The following is a 21,936-nucleotide window of genomic DNA, read 5'->3' as shown; positions in this document are numbered from 1 at the left end:
AACCAGCCAACACCCTATTCGCTCGACAAACGATCGTCTCCTTGTGAGTCGGTCACCCAACGTTCATTTACCCCTACGGTCAGGGGTAGCGAGGAAATGGTCGGATGCAAGGTAGGTCGGTCTGTTTTAGTGGCGAATAACGTGCTGGCTCGTTATTAGTGATTCGCGAAATGGTCGGATGCAACGTAGGTCGTTCTGGTTTAGTGGCGAATCCCGAATAACGTGCTGGTGATTGCTGGAGATGACTGCCCCGTGCACTTTAACAAACCAGTTAGCACCCTATTCGCTCGACAAACGGTGGTCTCCTTGTTAGTCGGTCACCCAACGTACCCTTACCCCTACGGTCAGGGGTAGCGAGGAAATGGTCGGATGCAAGGTAGGTCGGTCTGTTTTAGTGGCGAATCCCGAATAACGTGCTGGCTCGTTATTCGTTATTGGCGAATCCCGAATAACGAGCCAGCACGGTATTCGGAATTCGCGAATCCTGAATCCCGAATAACGTGCCAACTTCACGTTGCGTTTTTATTCAGTGTTCTTAGTCCTAATTTCTTAATTCATAGTCCTTAATTCTTATTTCTTCATTTGTTATCGTATTTCGAAATTTGTACACCAAAATTAACATTTGTGTCTTAAAATCAATATTTGTTTTACAAATACAAATCTTGCAAAACATTTCTCCAAAAACATTTCTCGAAATCCATCGATCCGGAATATTATGACGACATGAGCGGAAATCATCATGGCATACAAAAAGTCACCATACAATAAAGGAGAATCGAGCAGGCATATATACACTAAGTCCTAAGAAAAATCGTTCGATGACCGCGACTCTAGTGAAACCACGTGCGTAGTATGGCTAATCGGACCGGGCCTTCGAGAAAGAAAATAAATGGACAGTAGTCGATAGCGACATATTTCTTTTCTCGTGAACGTGCCAGGGAATAATATATTGAAAGCGGTAGCGTCATTAAACTTTAAAACCCTTTTCAAGCTATGTAAATATTTAAATGTGCCAGAATATAATTTACATTTCCAAAAATTTCTGGAATGCCGTAGTATGACCTGTATTTTGGCATTTAATACCCAACCCACCCACCCCCAATCAATTAATAGTGTTTAATAGCGTACAACTTTTTAAGTTATTTTCTGGTACATTTATATATATATATATACCTTGAAAAAAGGTCAAAGTTCCACGGTACTAAATTGTATTACGTGACGGCAGGGGCGGGATATTTAAAGTAAAATAAAAACCCAAACTTAACAAGAAATTCTCGATATCTGTTCATATACAGCTGAAAGCGTGTTTATTGTTTTGTTTGCTACAAAATGTAAATTATTGTCTTGCACATTTGTATGTACATACCTTGAAGGAAGAGTGTTAAATACTACAGGTTATTGAAAGATATTGTTGAGATTTAAAGAATGTTTAACGATAGTCAATATCGAACACGTGACCTCCAAGTTAACAAGTCAACGTCTTACTCACTGAGTCAACGTGTCTCCACAGGTTATAAAGGATATTGTCGGGATATAAATAATGTTTAACGATAGTCAATATACTACCGTTCAAATTAATATCAAGAACAGATTCACCTTTTATGTGATTTTGTTTGTATTATTTCTAAGTTATTGACTTACTGCAAAATTAGCCGAGATCTTGAATGTTAATATGGTTTGACAATAGGTTGTTAATTCTGTCCAATGTTAAAAGGGTATTAGGCTGGTATTATAATAAACAAAGCCTCGATTATTCATTTCTACATTAAATTATTCGTCACAAAATGTATTCAAGTTAAGTTAATGTCTAGTTAATAATTTGGATAACACCCCCCCCCCCCCCCAACTTTCGAACAATCTGGCATTTCGGGCAGACGGGTAAAGTGAAAACAAACATTATTATTTCATCTAGTTGGTAAAATAAAGTGCCCGAAATCTAGTAACACACTAATTTTACTTTTCTTTTAATTGGATACCACGAATCAGTACTGAATTGACTATGGATTAAAGCATTTTGTCTGCGGTCACTTTACTTTGTCCCACATTTTTCGGGCATCGATTATTATGTGTGAATACGGCTACAACAGTCTGACTGGATGGTTGGAATTCAGGTCGGCATAGATTGAGATTTCGGATGTAAACCCATTGGAAAATTTGAAGTTGCTTAGTTCACAGGCTAGAATAGCAGAAAAAAACGCATTTACGGTGGTTAAATTTTCCAAATTTTCTCGGGAAATTGGTTGGTTGTTTGGGATTTGGGATTCAGGTAAGTCACCTAGGGTAGGCTATATTGGACCAAGGTGAAGTTTCTGTATTCACGGACTGCAATAGCTGGAAAACGCGTTGCGACAGTTAAAGTTTTAAAATTTCCGTCGAGCTCGTACGCCTATGCATCACGTATACATTTATCTGATATTTCTAGATTTATCTTGGTAAGAGGACACCGGTGAAACATCCTTTATAAAAGGCTTCTGGTCATGATCCATATTTATAAATAATGAATTACACCGACCATATATTTATCGCTGATGTTATACATACGTATACAACTTCACATACCGTCTTCTTTATATTATATATTATTATTGACGTACTTATTCAACAAGGACGGGGGATCACGATGGCTAAATGGGTAAGACGCTGGCTCGCTAGCCAGGAGGTTGGGTGTTCGATCCTTGCATTGGCCGAGAAAGTTCATCCAGATTTTCCGGCGTGGTTTCCCCCTGTCAATGATGCAGAACGGGGGGTCTGTCTAGTCATTCGGATGTGACGAACAACCAAGGTCCCGTGTACACATTGGCGTCCACGTAAAAGATCCTTTGACGGATGGAATTTGATAAAAGAGTAGGTAGTAGTGCCGCTTTCCGGGCAAAATTTACCTCATAGCACACTGTATGGCGTATGCCCGTCTTCATTAGCCCAGTTCGGGGCAGAACAGTAGGACATTAAACCCCATTTCGGGGGGTTGGATGGCTGAATGGTAAGCACGTGCGCGCAATATCATAAAGTCTGTATTTAAGTCAACTGGTGTGGTTTCGATTCCCCGGTTGTACTTGACAAGGAGTAGGGTCGTCTGTCCAACCTCGTGGGTTTTCTCCGGGTCCTCCGGTTTCCCCCCACTGCTAAAGACCCCTACGCGCAAGCGAATTATGGAAATAAAATTGAACCATATGTTAGTACCGAAATGACCTAGTTTGTGTCGGGTGGACGTTAAACCTAAATAGCAAAAATATTTCAGTACGATTTCAAAATCAGAGAAGCACTTGAATCAAATCATTCTAGAAAACGACTTACTGAATGGATCAAAGCTCTGGGTGAACTGTATGTTGACACATTAGTGATTAATTCATCACAATTCCAAGACATTACGAGAAGGTTTAGAGTCTGTACATAGTATATACATCAGTATCTGGTGTGTCCACCGCCAGTGTCAATAACAGCAGCGCAGCGCCTGTACATGGAGTGGACCAGGCGATTGATGAACGCCACTGGCACCTGGAACCACACCCTCAGAAAAGCCTGGCGCAATCCATCGGCTGTGTTTGGTCTCGGTACGACGTTATTAAGTCTCCTCTGAATTTCATCCATAAGATGTTCAATCAGGTTTAAGTCCGGACTAAGGGCTGACCAGTGCATAACGTTGACACTGGCGGTGTGGGCACGGGCGTTGTCATGCTGGAAAAACGTTGTTTCGATGACGTGCGAAATGTGGTATGACGTGGGGTCTCAGAGCTTGATCGATGTAGCGCACTGCTGTGATGCCGCTTCCACCCAATGGACCAAGATTTTGGAACACCACAGGACCCACTCTCTGGTTAAGGCCGATTCCACCTCAAACCATTATGCTTGGACCACCCCATGAGTCTCGTTCCATGACACATTGGTCAGAACGATGCTGGCCACGTCGACGCCATTCTGGTTCTGCCATCTGCAGTTGATACGCAATACCGATTCTCATCTGTGAACAGAAGAGTTCGCCATTGCCTGTGTCGCCAGTTCTGGTGTTGCGAGGTAAACTGTAGACGTTCACGTCGATGGCGAGGGGTGGGAATCGGTCCACAGTAAGGTCTACGGCAATGGATGTTCTCTCTGGTGAGATCTCGGCGCACTGTATCGGTACTGATGGGTCTTCCGCGTGTCCCCACTGTCTGACGTGCTGTCTCAGATGCCCGTGTGAAGGGATTCTGCACGTGCTGTCGCACAACATGGCGGTCTTGTCGCCTTGTGGTAACCCTATGTCTACCAGTTCGGGGGCGATCATCCGTGGTGTTGGTGAACCGAAAACGTTACTGAAGCCTGTAGATGATCCGAACATTGACCTGTAAGTGATTGGGCAGTGTGGCCAGCGTAGCCAAGTGATGCAATTAGTAAATTTCCAATCACGCGTTAAAAATGATATCCTGATTCCCACGGAACCAGCTAATGTTTATCAAATTATAACCCTTTTTATGTACAAATTCGCCACTCATTATTTGAGTTCATTAGATACGACTTAATGTGTAACTATATTATTTATTAAAGATATAATATAATGCTATCGATCATTAATTTAAAGAGCAATAGTTCTACAAGAGTCTTACCCATGTCTCAGGGGAGTTTCGTTGTGTTTCCATTTGCAAAGGACCGTAAAATGTTAGTATTTAAAATCGTTTGTTATACTTAGTAGTAGTGCATGGTTTAACACCCGGACGATTTATTTTCACAGGGTATCCCTGAAAAAGGTTGGCCTAATAATGTAACATCCCATTTTCGCAAATAAGATCACTAGGAAAGATGCAGCATCCCCGTGTCAACCCCTTCACCCCCACCCCCTCTATGTGGGGGTCAAAGCTTTTGACAAGGAACAACGTATACCCCCCCCCCCCTTCTCAATTTATTTCACCTGTATAATGTTGAATTTGAAGACACACCTCCAACATACAGATGACAAGGCCATTTGTTAGTCTGTGAATAACATATTGATGTTAAATGAACGTTAAACCCAATGTCCTTTCCTCTGATAACAAATTCAATTCTTAAGACCCATATACACCTCTTTTTCTGATGTTTGAATTATTCAATCGGTTAACACGGAAGCCGTAGTCAAATGATGTAAATGCGTTTTCTAACAATGTATCTGATTGGTCATGTTTTATCAATCTTACGGGTGGTATCTTCAGCCTTCGAAAACTATTCACCAAGTGTCACAAAGAAGGTATTATATAAATTATGTTACAATTTCAAAGGTTAACATGCAAATATATATTATGATACAATAACTTAAGTGAGCAAAGGTTATCCGTAGCCAACACAAAGTATAATATTATTATTATTGTGAATTAACAGTACATCATTGAAAGGTTAATTGTATGAAATTCTAGTCAGTACAAATATCGATAGATTAATGCTGAAATAACAGAACAACAGAGTTGAACATGGCAAGCGTCTATTGTTTTTGGCGGTCCAAGATCAGAAAAAAATACGATGAACAAATTACGTTTGGGGCTTATTATTGTATACAAATTACGTTTGGCGCTTATTGTAAACAAATTACGTTTGGGGCCTATTGTAAACAAATTACGTTTGGGACTTATTGTAAATAAATTACGTTTGGGGCCTATTGTAACATATTTCAAAACACTCACAATCAAAGCATCATTTATCAACAATTGAAGTATTACCGCGTTTTATTTTGGTGGATATATCCATTTTAAAAGTTTGGGAGGCCCCCGGACATTGTTGCTGTAGATGGGTCATACTAGTACTACTCTCTCCATTGACTTCAATGTTATTTCCATGATATACATTGGTAGGCCTCCAACATTGACTTCGGTGTTGTATCCATGACATGTATTGGCCTGTACCATGTTTATTGACCTTCTGTTAATTTTAATCTTTATAATCCAACATGTCATGATCATTTGATAAATATTCAAAGAAGTTGACTATTTCGACCTGGTACTAGACCCGGTCAAAGGTTTCTATGGACAGTGGTGTCATTTTAGTGGGTGATCTGCTTCTCCGATTCTAGGGGGATTCGGGTGGCCGAATGGTTAACGAGTGCCCGTGCATCTTAATTCTAGACCAGAACGTCAGTAAAGTTTGCCGTGTAAAAGCGGCGAAAGGAAGAGAAAAAATATCTCTATAAATGCCTAGTCGGTGTTCAAAGGTACGACGCTACCCCCCCCCCCCCTTTTCATTTTCGCTATAAATGCCTACTGGTAAATTCAAACAAATTCTCTGAAGACAGCATCTACCACTTCACTCTACACCCGGGATCCTCACTGTGCTCCAGGTTCCTTAAAACATCCCCTGATAATTTTAATATTTCTCACGCAGATTGAAACGTAGAACTCTAATATATTCCAAAGAGGATCAAAGAAATGTTTATATTATGTCTTTTTATTTTTCATGTTGACAAAGAATGTTGCAGCATTCCTTCTTTAGTGGTAAAACAATGTATCACGTGTGTTTCGTAATAATAAATGTTTAACAGATTTCCCAAATAAAAACAGATAGTTTGATCGAGATTGGTTTAACAAGGGTTCAATCTCACAAGTATACACAAATAAAAAAAGGTAATGACTCGTCTTTCGAAGTCGGACATTGAAACCCTGGTAAGATAACCTCGGAAAGCATATGTGTTTTGCAAGAATACATCTTTGATAATAATAAAACATAAAGAGATTATCAATTAATAGATTATGTTTGTGAAGATAATTCCAAGGAGTCTCAATAAGTATGGAAGAACAGGGTTTGGAGTAGAATTTATCATATTGTGGTCATGAGAAGACGAACCCTAGCGGTTTTCAACCAAACTGCAGGATTTCATATTGACCGGTACCATTTAATATTTGCTTTTACCTGATTACACCCATTTTCCCCCTCTTTCTTATGTCGAAAACATCACATTCAATCCTCAACTTAAACGTACGATAATATTATATTAAATTACATTTAATCACACCGATAATATTAATATGTAGAATAACATAATATTGAATTACATTTAATCTGAAGCATATGACTAGATAATATTATATTGAATTACATTTAATCAATAGGATAATATTATATTGAATTGCATTTAATCTGAAGCATATGACTAGATAATTCACTTTTAAGGGTGGAAATATTGCATCGTCGACAATATAAATAAAATGAAATGGGGTTTAACGTCCAAATGATCTGCTCGGACTTGATTAATCAATAGGTGCATGCGCCGTACAGTGTGCTATGAAAGGAAATTTGCCCTGGAAGCAGCAATACGGTCTACTCTTATGTCGAATTCCAACTGCCAAGGGATCTTTTACGCGCACGCCTTAATGTGTACACGGGACCTCGGTTGTTCGGTCCATCCGAGCGACTAGTCATAACCCCCCCCCCCCACTCCGTTTTCACGTCGTCGTCAGTCAGGTTGGTTACATCGACCTTGAAGGAAACATAAACCAGGCCCATCATAATATTGAAGGACATATAGCATCATAATACTGAAGGTGCTAATCAGTGGCGTATTTAAAATGGAACGAAATGGGGTTTAACGTCCTATTGTTCTGCACCAGTCGGGACAATAATATGCCATGTATTATGATATGAGGGTAATTCGCTATTACCGGTAGCTATTCTTATATATTTTTTATTTTAAAGGCGACCTCAGTAAGAGTTTGTCGCGAGATGTGAGTATTTGGGTATCAGGTACTGGGAGGAAAGTAAGAACGATTAAACTTGCAGTCTTGTGGTTGGTCGATTAAAAAGAAATTGAAATGAAATGGGGTTTAACGTCCAAATGTTCTACTTCAACTAGGATAACGAAGATGGGCATACGCCATGCAATGTGTCATGACGGAAATTTTACCGGACAGCGGTATTATGGCCTATTCTTGAATACCACCTACCACATCGGAAAATCCCGCTGAACACAGGCATCGAACATAGGACGTCCAGGTTAGCGAACCAACGTCTTATTCACTAAGCTACCGTGGCTCAGTTTTATATATGGTAACAGGTTGTTTTAGAACTCCTCATACCACTATTTAACCAATCTGATTAAAATACAGATCTATATTTCGTTTCGTTTATTTATACACTACATGAAGATCTGATCGATTGTAGCGATAGATCGCGTCAGAGGTCATACAAGCGGCTTTTGACCTATGACGTCAGACAGTTGATTAACCAATCATGGCATTGATGTTACTAGTGTAAAACCCACAGTTCCATGCAAAACACGCCTAAAGCTCGCCGTAACAGATCGCTTCATTAGCTAATCCCTCACACCATTCAGAACACGTCAATGATAACAACTCTTCCAGATCCTAGTGTAGCAAAGACAAGTAAAACGAAATTTTGAACTATAAAAACGAAACGAAATAGTATCTGTGCTTTAAACAGATTGGTATTTAACAATTTCTAACATGATTTTGATTCTGTTTTTTTTTATAATTTAATCCATCAAATACACAATCTATTTATTTTAAAACTGGTGGTCAATATCCATTTTGTGTAACTCCGAATGGCCGAATTTCATTTATTAATTGCATTCTATATTCTACTATAGTCGGTGATTGTGACAACTTATTTAAATACCCATTTCGAGAAAGAGAAATATAATCCCGTGACGACCTCTGAATGGAAGAATAACGTTGCCATCATTATTTCAATGTTCACGGTTCAAAACTCATATGTCAGCATTTCAAAATACTTATTTCAGTTTTACAATTTGCAATTTTCATTGCTCCACTTGATGTGTCACTTGCAAGATATTGTTTGCTAAACCCAGGTAAGATAAACATAATGATAGTTGGTCTAAATAAATATAAATACAGATTTAAGATAAAGAGATTACTGTTGCAACTAGTTTAATCATATCATATTATACATATTCTGTATATGAAAACATGTTCAAACATTGATCATATCATGTTACAGTCTAATCTGAACTATAAACATACAATCTGCACGTCATTTTTTGATTTTAATAGTGGGTTGAGTAGAAGGGCTGGTAGGGTTTATTTAAAGTGGAGATAGGGTATACTCTCTTTCAGCTATATTAACTGGTGGTTGGATATAAAATTTCGCATTTGTATTTAAAATAGAATAAGGCATATGGTGATGTTTTTTTAGCTAATGAAATGTTGTGCACGAAGCAGTGTAAAAACAAGATATTCAAAAATGTCGACCAGCAGAAAGACGGAGCATCTAGTTTCATATTGGTGGCCAATATAAATAGAATAAAGTGAAATGGGGTTTAACGTCCTAAATTTCTGGTCGACAATATAAGATGAAGGAATGGTTGGGGGGGGGGGTTGAGGTCATACTTCATGTCATATTTAAGGTGATACTTTATTTGTTTTGGTTTAGATGTTTTGAAACTTGTTTGTGTTGATATAATCCATCTGAGTAAATATTAGCGTGGATTAGGCTGTGAGAACCAGATCAGTGAGTGGCTCCCGTCTGATGATAGAACCATGGGGTAAAACATTTTTGTTTTAAATGTTGAATTCCAACACAACCGGGCGTCTTTTTACGTGCACGCCACAATTTTTGGCGCCATCCTAACCGACTAGAAATTGTTTCTTGCCCTCTGTCCAGCTCCACTTATAAGTTGAATCCACACTTAGAAATTCCGAGCTAATATGATGAAGCGAAACTCCTTCGTAGATCTCCGCTGCCCCTTTTCAATTTTCTCTCTTCTTGCCTCTTTATCTTGACGGAATTTGTCGACAACATAGATCTACATTTTCTCCATGTTGAACTTTCCGTCATCTTGCAATCTACTGGAGGCTGGTCGCCAATTACAAGTCAAGTTGTTTATACTCGGATGACGTCATAATATTATAATCCGTCCGCTTCCATCTTAACGTCTTCATTGATGGACCTGATTTTAATCCACCTTAATCCAAGCCAGGTGAAAATCAAGCGTTGATATTTTGATTTTTTTTTTCTTAAATAATTTGTTAAATAATCAATCTGAGTACATATTAGCAAGGATTACGATGTGTGCCATTTTGCTATTATCCGACAAAATGCAAACCACACACTGTTACTTTAACAGAACATTTTAAGTTAGAAAAAAATATCTGTAATATGCAGGTGTAGCTGGTCCATAATATATCGACATTACCCACCGATATAATATTCTAAGATTTAAATATATCGACATAACCCCTGGTATACGGTATAATATTCTAAGATTTAAATATATCGACTTAATCCACCGATATAATATTCTAAGATTTAAATATATCGACATAACCCATCGATATATTCTAAGATTTAAATATAAGATATAGCGCTTTACATTCGGAAAACAAGAGACACACTGTAGCTAGCTATATTTTACAATTCTTCCTAGTCTCAAATAACTAAATGGCTGGTATGACCGGCGGAGTGAGTTCTGCCGAATGCTATTTCCCCACCCTATTTTATAGGTGCCTATTCCTTTGTCTGAGGTGTTAATCTAAAGACTGATAACAACTAAGTTCTAAATATGGAAAGGACATGCACCCCAAACTGAACATCGCCAGGGATTGTTACCATATTTGGTCAACATATGTTTTATAACAAAGAAAGACGTGTGAAGGAATCGAGTTAGAGATGCCGAGACTTACTGAAAATCAACGGAATGAAGCCATGGGAATGTCCAGGGCTGGCATGTCTACACGTGCTATTGCCACACTTCAATTATCATCAGTCCACTATTGTAAGGTTGGTGGAACGTGTTCGAGTTACTGGATCAACACGTGACCGTCAACGTCCTGGTCCACAACGCGTTACAACCCAGGCTCAAGACCGCTACATCCGGGTCACTCATCTGCGTGACAGATTCCGCCCAGCGACACGAACAGGAGCAGCAGTCGTCGGAAGACAAGGACCAGTAAGTGCCAACACCGTAAGACGTCGTCTATTATAAGTGCACGACGACTTTATGTTGGAGCTCTCGTCGGGAATCATCACCATCAGCGGCGTTTGATATGGGCTCAAGGACACCAGACATGGAGAAGAGTATACTGGCAAAGTGTGCTCTTCAGTGATGAGAGTGGCTTTCATCTTGCAGACTGCTACGTCATCGAAACAAATCGATGGGCTGGGGGGAGTGTAATGGTGTGGGGAGGCTTCACATTTCTTCACCGGACCGCCCTACACATTTGCAGGGGTCGCGTTAATGCTGTAGCCTACCGTGATGATGTCTTGCAACCAATTGTTGTTCCGATGTTTCGAACGCACCAACAACTTCAGCACTTCCAACAGGATAATGCACTTCCGCATACCGCCCGTTTTAGTCTGGACTACCTGGCTGCTAACAACATCAATGTCTTGGACTGGCCAGCCATGTCTCCGGACATGGCACCGATAGAACATGTCTGGGATGAGATTGGACGCCGTCTGTATCGGAGACCACAGATGCACACCATTGCTGCTTTAGAAGCTGCTCTTGTCCAAGAATGGAACGATTTGCCCCAGGCCTTCTTTCAAACATTGGTAAATTCCATGCGACGTCGCTGCACAGCGTGCGTAAGAGCCCGTGGAGGACACACGCGCTACTGACATCTGTGTCGTACTTTTGGTTTTGACCCCTCTGACTTTGTACCGTTGATTACAGATTAAACATCCATAAGTGTACAAATGTGTTGTTATTGATGTGTTTCCATTTGAATATTGTTCACAATAAGAAGCAAAATAAATAAGATATGTTTACAGGATCATTTTGTTATACGAAAAACTAAGTGATGCGTTTTTCATGGCGCTCAGTATATAACAACTCTTCCAGATGGCTAAATCTATTTAAGGCCAGCTCAATTTTCGTGTTGATGAGATTCTAGGTTAGGGTAAGCATTATGGCTAGGTTCACAGTTAGGGCTAGGTTTGGGATTAGCGCTAGCCCTGTTTAAATCTCGTGACCTTTGACCAAACTTGAAGTTGGGCTTATCAAATAGATCTAACCCTACCAGATCCTAGTGTAGAAAAGACAAGTAAAACGTAATTTTAAACAATAAAAAACCAAACGAAATAGGATCTGTGTTTTAATCAGATTGGTGTAAATGGAATTTACGAATCGGCGAAAAAATGACTGTATCATCAAATAATTCATTTCCAATGAAATTTTTAACTTTTAGATTACTGGTGGGCACCCTAAAAACACTTACTTACAGTGAAATTAAAAATTCGTATATCAAATTTAAACATATGTATTGCCGTACGAACATTATTCGACTGGTTGGTACAAGTCAAACACTGCAGTCGCTTCTCAGAGTGATAACTGAGGCCACGAGAGAGAGAGATAGAGAGAAATTGGGTTTAATGTCCACTCGACACAAACTATGTCATTTCGGGACTGACATTTGGTTCAACTTTATTTACATAATTCGCTTGTGCGTAGGGGTCTTTAGCATTGGGAGGAAACCGGGGGACCCGCAGAAAACCCACGAGGTTTGACAAGCGACTCTACGCCTGTCACGTACAACCGGGGATTCGAAACCATGCCAGTTGACTCAATGATAGGCTTTATGATACAGCGCGCACTTGCTAACCATTCGGCCATCCAACACCCCCCCCCCCCCCTGTGGGCACGAAAGAGAGAATAGTTCACCATAGAAAATTCTAATTAATTGTTAAATGAAGTGGAAGGCGCTTATAATTTATTTCATACAGTATCTTTCACAATAAATCTAGACTCATATCATAACATAATGTTTTTATTCAAAATATTTCTAAACTAATTGCGAAAACCCCAAGCACGGGTCTAATTGGAGCAAAGCATTCAAATATTGACTTTTGATTGGCTAAAAATTCTGAAATTTGAATATTCCTAATAAAATTCTGTAGTTATATCAGGACAAATTAAAAAGCGACAATGCCCTTGGTGGTCTTTCTTTTTGTTTGGTTTGGTTTTGTTTCGTTCATTTTTCCATTGATATATAACTTTATATGAATTTAAGGGAAAACACATCAGAATATATTTTAGGTAGTATGGCCCTTGAACCATAGTATACAATTTGTAACAATTATGTAATTCATAAAAAAATATCACTTTTCACAAATCAAACGCCAGTGTTCATAATTTTATCACTGGACCGTGATTTGTAGAAGCAAATACGAATCTTCTGATTAAATTTGGAACAGAAAAATAATTTCCGATCCGGCACAAAATAAATTACAAAATACTAAAAATTCTAAAGTGTTGAAATGAAAGGTGGCTCATTTTACAAAAACAAAAAGGGGCGACAATATACGAACTGATTAAAATATGCTCGTGTAAAATTTGATACCGGTACTGATGAAAGTGAAATATTAGTGTTTAGTTTAATTTATTAACCCTATAGTGCCATATCTGACACCGGAACGTTGTGCTTGACCGATATGCATACCTAAATATGATTTGTAACCAAGGTGATTTGACACATTTTTTCCTATAAGAATAACACATCCACCACTGGATCCACCGTTACTATCTGCGGTATGATTTACTATCATTGCATTTTGAAGATGCAAATCTTTAGATGATCCAATAGCAGTAGCATCGTCAGAGTATGGCTGGCCTAAACTAATTTGTTTCACTTTCCCAAAGCTTTTTGGAAATGATATAAGAACAACAAACCAATCTGAGTCATATGGCCATGGCGGCTCTAAATGAAAAAGTTCTTTGGTTTGATTTGGTACGGAATCAGGATCAATATATAGTTGACTGCATGTTGTATTGCACATCCCAGTGTCTGTACACACAGCACTAGTTCCATCTTGAAAATGTACGGAATATTCGGATGCGTTATCTGCATGATTATATGGTATGGGCGAGTGGATGACGTACTGGTTGCCAGACATATCATATTCAACTAATGCTTTCCTTCGTCTTCCCTCCTTCTTAATTTTTATATCAACCACTAAATCCTTAACATCACGCATTTCCGTGTAACAGGACGGCACTTCATCATAACTATTCAGCCGATAAATAGCCTTATCTTGAGACAGACAACTTCCAATTCTTTTAGCTATTGTACTACGTGATATATTATTGACAGTATTACCAAATATCACTGTAATCGTTTCGTTTTCTTTAACCAAATGTCTACATGTTTGAACATAGTAGTCGTTGTCACGTTTAAACACAATTCCACTGCCTCTTACTGTCTTACTGCCCCTCTTTCTTTCAGCGCGTACATAAACAACCCGCTCTGTCATTTGTCCTATCAGGCGTTCTATTTCTCTTGTTTGGTATCGATTGGGGAGATTAGCTATGGTGAATTCGGTACAGGCTATGCTCATTTTGTCACAATTCGCGAAATAACGGTGTATAAGATGAAAGTAATATTTGTCCTTTAGGATTTATTATTCGTCCCACAGTATTTTCGTTGGAACAAAAACACTAGTGCTACCCGCGTCTCACTTTCTGTAGCCGTTTAAGTGATCCTAGCGTGTAAAAGCATCCATTAAACCGATCCCATATAAAACAAAACAACTATTAAACAAATCATTAAACTTCGATGAACTACAACCATTTCACCAATGTTACCAAATCACTACCGAGGCCCTGGAAATATATGCTTTAGTACGAACTATCTAATCTTTGTTTAGTTATATATTGCAATCATTGTATTATGAATAATATCATATTACTATGGTCACAAAAAAGCTACGCATTAGATAACCGTGTGAGTGTATTATTACATATCACCTTCGCCGATCTATGCTGGCGACTGAATACACAGGTGAGTAAAACAGTATAATATTTTAATCCTGTATTTCGTTTAATATTATTTTAATAAAATGTGTAAAACGGAAAGTAACCGAAACAGAAATTTATTTTGAACTCTTTATCTTCCAGTAACTTGGAGTAAATTATTTCAATCTTATTGTATTGTTGTTTCTTTTTATTGTGGCCTAAAGCGTTTATGGATGAACTAAGCCCTTTTTCGTCAAGACCCGAGACAGTACATTGATGATTTGCTATCCAGCATTAGATTGGGCAAGCGGCTCTATGATTTGAGCACTGTTACCAAACTACCCATGGCAATAATTACAAATAGGCTTATACTAGGCGTTGTGTATAAATTCGACACCTACTGAGCATCGATCGATCATAAATGCTTTATATCAAGATTGGTAACGTGCAGGGGTGATCCTTACGCGCAGACGAATTATTGATATGAAATTAAACCATATGTTACATCCCTACGCGCAAACGTATTATTGAAATGAAATTTAACCATATGCTAGTATCAAAATGACCTAATTTGTGTAGAGTGGACGAAATAATATTTTCTTTCGTGGTCTCAATTTACTAAATTTCTGTAACACAAGTACAGCTAGATGAATCGCCGGCAACAACACAGTTTACTAACTATTCGCTAAACTAATGATCTGTAAGGCCTTTACTCAGGCTGGAGACGAAAGGTTATATCTAAATTCCATAGGGATTTCAAAATTACCGGTGACACCATTTCATGGTAACCGGTTTAATATCATTTTCCAGGGTGCGAAATATTAAAACTTTTCTCCCTGACTTTGGCGTAGAAAATCGATTGACCCAAAGATACCTTAGCGAATTCAAGCCTTGCGTTTGATAAATTTTATATATTAAAGAAGAAAATATTTAAAAAGTTAGGGAATATTAATCATCTGTCCATTTTACGAGATTTCCAAAAAGTTATCCCGGACAAGATATTGCGAACTATTAAAGTAGCTAAGTCTCTAACTCAATATCATCCAAAACCTTCGACAATGAAAACGCGAATTATTTGTCAATTTTAATCAACATTGGTGTTGTGATCTTACGGGGAAAAGATGGGCTTCTGATATCCAATAATTAAGACAAAATAATCATTTTACCGTTGGTACACGAATCGTGCACCATGGTGCATTTCAGCGCCATTTTTAACAAGGGACTCGTATAAAGAGGCTAGATATATTCCACAACTCATTTCAAACGGTGACGTCATATTCTTATCTAGAGAGCATGCGCAATACATACTATCGGTATAGAGCGGAATAACCAGACGCTAGAGATTGCCATTGGAGTGAGACTTCTGGCGTATTTCGCCGAACATAACTGATTAGAAATTGAATGTAAATCAGTTTATATAAATTCATATAACATTATTATATGGGTTGCAACCCATTTGCGTCAATTTCTAGATCCAAAATTTTACCGTTACTGTACGTAAATGTATGTAAAATTAAATTACTTAGTCTCGAAGGGATGTAAAGAGAGAGAGAAATGTGGTTTAACGTCCACTCGATACAAACTAGGTCATTTCGGGACTAACATATGGTTTAATTTTATTTCAATAATTCGCTTGTGCGTAGGGGTCTTTAGCAGTGGGGGGAAACCGGAGGACCCGGAGAAAACCCACGAGGTTGGACAGGCGACCCTACTCCTTGTCATGTACAACCGGGGATTCGAAACCACGCCAGTTGACTCAATGACAGGCCGTATGATACAGCACGCACGTGCTAACCATTCGGCCATCCAACCCCCCTTCGAAGGGATGTAACAGGCGCGCAATGAAAAATCAAACGAAGACATTATCTCCTTATACAATGCTTCGAACTTAAGTTAATGTAAACAAAACATATCCACCGATGTACGAATACGCCATTGTTTTATTATCATTTTTATATGCCCACATATTTATGGGGCCGTATATTGTCGTCGCCCCTATCCGTCCGTCTGTCTCCGTCCGTCCGCCCACAATATTTATCCGATTTCAATGAAACTTGCAATATAGGTTTATCACCCCAAGATCTCGGAACCTTTCGATATTGACATGTATTGGACTGTAACTTCGTGGATTATGGCAATTGATTGTACGAAAAATCACGTTTTTAGCTTGTGAAGACTGTAGAGTCACAATTTCTATCCGATTTGGTTTAACCTTGAAAAATATGTTTATAACCCACAAATCTCGGTTCCTTTCGATATTCGCGCATATCGGACCATAACTTCCTGAATTATGGCCCCTGGCTGTACGAAAAATCCCGTTTTTAGCTTATGGACCCCATAGAGGTCACAATTTTTATCCCATTTAAAAAAAACCGTTACAATATATCACCGTTACACCCTAAGGATGGCTGAGTTCGAATTTCGTAAACATCCAACTGAAACTGACGGACAAAATGGCCGCCCCTCGTTCGCGCATAGTGTCAAAATATTGTGTATCCGGGTTGGGGACCCTCTGGAGGTCACAATTTTCATCTGAATTTGATGAAACTTGAAATGCATCTTTATAACCCCCAGACCCCGGTTTCTTTCGATATTCGCGCATATCAGACCATAACGTCCTGAATTATGGCCCCTGATTGTAGACCCCATAGAGGTCACAATTTTTATCCGATTTAAAAACAAAACGTTTGAATATATCACCGTTACGACCCAAGGATGGTTGAGTTCGAATTTCATGAATATCAGACCAACACTGCTGGGCACAATGACCGCCCTTCGTATGCAAATAGTGTAAACATCTGGTAAATCAAAGTTGTGGACACTCTAGAGGCCACAGTTTTGATCCGATTTTAATGAAACTTGAAAGTTAATAACCAAAGATCTCGATTCCTTTCAATATTCGCGCATATCGGATCGTACCTTCCTGAATTATGGCCTCTGATTGTACGCAAAATCGCGTTTTTAGCTTGCCCTCCCTCTCGAGGTCACAATTATTATTCGATTTAAAAAAACGTTCGAATATATCATTACACCGTAAAGTTTGTTGAGTTCGAATTTCGTAAAAATCAGGCCAGAACTGCCGGACAAAATGGCCGCCCCTTGTTCGCATATAGTGTAAACATCTGGTAAATCAAGGTTGTGGACCCTCTAGTGGTCATAATTTTGATCCGATTTCGATGAATCTTGAAATACATGTTTATAACCCAACCATATTAGTTCCTGTCGATATTCGCGCATATCGGATCATAACTTCCTGAATTATGGCCCTTGATTGAACAAAAAATCACGTTGTTAGCTTGTGGTCCCTGTAGAGGTCAATTTTTATCCGATTTAAAAAAAAACATGTGAATATATCACCATTACACACTAAGATCTTGGTTCCTTAACTTAACTTCCTGGATTATGGCCCCTCATTGTTCGAAAAATCGCATTTTTAGCATGCGGATTCTCTAGAGGTCACAATTTTTTTTCGATTTTAAAAACCGTTTGAATACATCCCCATTCCAACATAATGAAGGTTGAATTCGTATTTCGGGAAAATCGAAATGGAACTGCCCGACAAAATGGCCGCTCTTTGTACTCAAATTGTGTAGAAGTGTGTAATACAAAGGTTGTTGACCCTCTAGGGGTCACAATTTTTATCCGATTTTGATTAAACTTAAAGATCTCTGTCGCTTTTGATATTTGCACATTTCAGGCCATAACTTCCTGGATTATTGCCCCCGATTGTACAAAAAAATCACGTTTGTTTTTAGCTTATTCTCTATCCATCTCTTGCAAAATGTGGGCGTATCCTGCCTGGCAGCCGCTGGTTTTTATTATTGTTGATTGACAATTATTTACAGATTCAACGCATTTACTACAAACACTTATCTACGCAAATTATTCATGGCGCAATGTGGAAAAAATTACGTAAGTTCAAATTAATCTTATAAGATATACCTTCATGAATCGTGCCATACGCCCTTGAAAGTATCTTGGATTATTGGTAATACTGAATGGTGTAAGTTACAGCTTATCCCGATAGGGTAATTGTCTAAAACTGTAAATTTATTTCAAGAGACATGAACATAGATATAAGTCAAAAAACGAGAATTGCTTGCAATACTGAGGCTTTCACAATCCCAAAACGCCACGGTGAGCGAACAAGACAAGCTAAGCCCACCCACACATTACTTACATTTCCATAAGGTCTTTGTATGCGCATTACAACAGAAGGAAAGTGAAAAACTAATTTTAACAATTCACAACAAATCTTATATCCTCCAAATGTGTGATTGAAATCTCAATATTTCAACATATTTTAGAAAAATTGAAAGCGACATATATTTTCTAAATTCGACAGTTTTGAACATAGCCAGGAAACAACAATATAGGTTTATCTCCCTGAGATCTCGGTTTATTGCGATATTGGCAGTATCGGACCTAAACTTCATAGATTATTGCCCCTGATTGTACGATAAATCGCGTTTTTAGTTTGTGGACCCTATAGAGGTCACAATTTGTATCTGCTTTTGTTTAAATTTGAAATGCAAATTTAAAACGCAAAGATCTTGGTTCCTGTCGATATTCGCGCATATCGGACCGTAACTGCCAGAATTATCGCCCCTGATTGTACAAAAAATCACGTTTTTAAGCTTGTGGACCCTATGGAGGTCACAATTTTATTCTGATTTCAAAAACCGTTTGCATACATGTATATAACCATTACACCTTAATGACGGTTGAGTTCGAATGTCGTGAAAATCGGACCAAAACTGCAGGACAAAATGGCCGTCCCTCGTACGCAAACAGTGTAAAATATGGTAAATCAAGGTTGTAGTATTCTTTTAATAACATCTTCTTGAGTGGGTGGATCTTTTGGGGCCGGGGTTCTTATTATTTTTATTTTTTGTTCTATCGGTTGGGTCTGTAGCGATTCGGGCAGGTGTGGCTACACCAGATTGGGTGTGGCTAAATAGTATCTTTATGACATCCAAAGACAACCATATTTTTCTGCCATCAGTACCAACGAAATCGCACTCAAAATAATCCTTGATTCTTTTTTGTATGAATTGTTTTTTCTATAAAATACCACATCAAGGGACACTATCAAGCGAGGGGCATTATTACACAAATCAAAACTGTTATTGGAATTGTATGGCTTCGAAAAAAAATAATTGAAAGTTCTAAATTTTTTTTTCAAGAAACTTGAGATAAAATTCTTAATCAATCCATATAGTTTGTTTGTTAACATTGAGTAATTGGGAGATTATTCAGCATGAATGTAAAAGAAAAAAAAATATATCTATTTTGTATATTAAGTAACCATGAAATGATGAGGCCGTTGAAAACAGGTTGTTTTGCCACTGGTCAGTGGTCACCTTAAGATTCATATGTAATAGGAATATCTCATTGCCTTTAATCTAACTGGTTGATTGACTAAATCATTAAATGGTAATTAACACTAATCGTTGATTACAATCTACATCTATTTGTAAATCCACATTGTTTGAGCTAACATGTCTAAAATGGGACTCTAACACAGATATAAATATGATTTCTGTTAGATATACTTCGTTAGTGTTACACTTTGAGGTTTGTCAAAGTCGCCCTGTGTGTCTGAAATAGCTTTATTTAACGTCTACTTTCACCTAAATGATATGATATCGCGGACAAATACCATTACCCCAGCCCTGACATTATGAACTAAAAGCACACTGGTTGTTGTCTTTAATAGGGGAAAGATCAACAACATCAGCAAGACAATCCCTTTGAATATCGCAATGACAAAGGTGAAGTATATGTTATAGATGTAGCTGAAGACAGCACAGGTGATGATGATAATGGTTGTAGTGATAGTGGTATTGATTCAGACAAAGCACGCACCATTCAAATAGATGTTCCTATACCTCCCAGTCATTCTGTGGGTTCTGATAAAAGTGGATTTGCCTTTACCAATGGCGATGACCTCTACGTATATACCAGTTATCGTGCTATTTTAAAACAGGATAAAATTATTTTAAATTTTCTTTATGATGACGGATCTAATGAAAATGTAACTGACTATGAACTTATTGTAGAAAGTAAATTGTATAATTTTATGATATTCTATATTCCTGATATGTATATAGATTCCGCGAAAGAAGGTCCTACTATTGTTGGTATTGATACAGGGGGGTTTTATCGACATAGAGCTGGTGTTGTTTACACCAAATCGAATGTCATACCCTGCTTTGACCCAGTGGATGGCGATGATATTAGAATTATCTTCCCTGAAGGTTTGAAAAGTTTAGGCAAGGCGTGTGTTGGACTTGATTGTAGTCATAAAATTATTGAGATAAAAACAGAAAATCTAATAACATTAATACCACTCTGTGACTGGAAAAAGACAACTTATCCCTCAGTAACAAAAGCAGAAAATTTTGAAACATCGACACCAATCTATACCCCATTAACAAAAGCAAAGACCATCCATATTTCCAATGCAGGAAATGAATTCTTGGAAAGACCAGACTATCGCGAAAAGATGAGTTATGGAAGAGTTAAATCGGCCTTTTGATGTTATAAAAATCATTAATTAGACATTTATTCACATCCCAAGGCCATGATCAACGGATTTTTAAATCGGCCTTCTGATGTTATAAAAATCATTAATTAGACATTTATTCACATCCCAAGGCCATGATCAACGGATTTTAACACGATTGGCAGTTAATAATTTGATAAAAAAAATTGACATTGTTTATTGTCGTAGCAATGACAATCGAGAATACACTGTTTCTCAAACAGATCAAACTAAGCGCAGAATGAATTAATTTGACGGACATATTCAACATACTCCCTTTTCATTATCAATTATTTAACTATTATAGCGAGAACTGTACGCTTGTTATCTAGATCTTACATAATGCATCTTTAATTTAATTGACCAATGTCAGAACTGATATCTCTCTAATGTTCATGTATTTTAACTGTTTGAGTTTAATCTTATGTAACCACAAAATAAATGACGTAATTATAGTTAATGACATGTTCTTGCTATGGAAATAAAATTGAACCATATGTTAGTCCCCAAAATGACCTATTTTGTGTCGAGTGGACATTAAACCCTATTTCTCTCTCTCTCTCCTTTTTCACATTGATATGTCTGATTCTGATGTGTTTGTCTTTATAGAGGGTGGGGGGGGGAGTGGCCGAATGGTTAATGCGTGCACGTTGCATCATAAAGTCAGTGATTGAGTCCGCAAATTAATGAAATAAAACTGAACCATGTTAGTCCCGAAATGACCTTGTTTGTGTCGAGTGGACATTAAACC

The 21,936-nt window shown here is 38.1% G+C and overlaps 1 long non-coding RNA gene across 1 annotated transcript; it reads left to right on the top strand.

Annotated features, from left to right (window-relative positions):
• The first annotated feature begins 14,635 nt into the window (after positions 1–14,635).
• LOC130014386 (uncharacterized) lies at positions 14,636–21,640 on the top strand. Its single transcript, XR_008789386.1, has 3 exons — positions 14,636–14,684; positions 18,484–18,550; positions 20,358–21,640. It is a non-coding gene; the product is annotated as an uncharacterized LOC130014386 (long non-coding RNA).
• The last annotated feature ends 296 nt before the right edge of the window (positions 21,641–21,936 follow it).

Source organism: Patella vulgata, chromosome 9 (assembly GCF_932274485.2).
Source record: "Patella vulgata chromosome 9, xgPatVulg1.2, whole genome shotgun sequence".
NCBI classification, from domain to species: domain Eukaryota; kingdom Metazoa; phylum Mollusca; class Gastropoda; family Patellidae; genus Patella; species Patella vulgata.
This window is presented reverse-complemented; position numbering and strand designations above follow the sequence as displayed.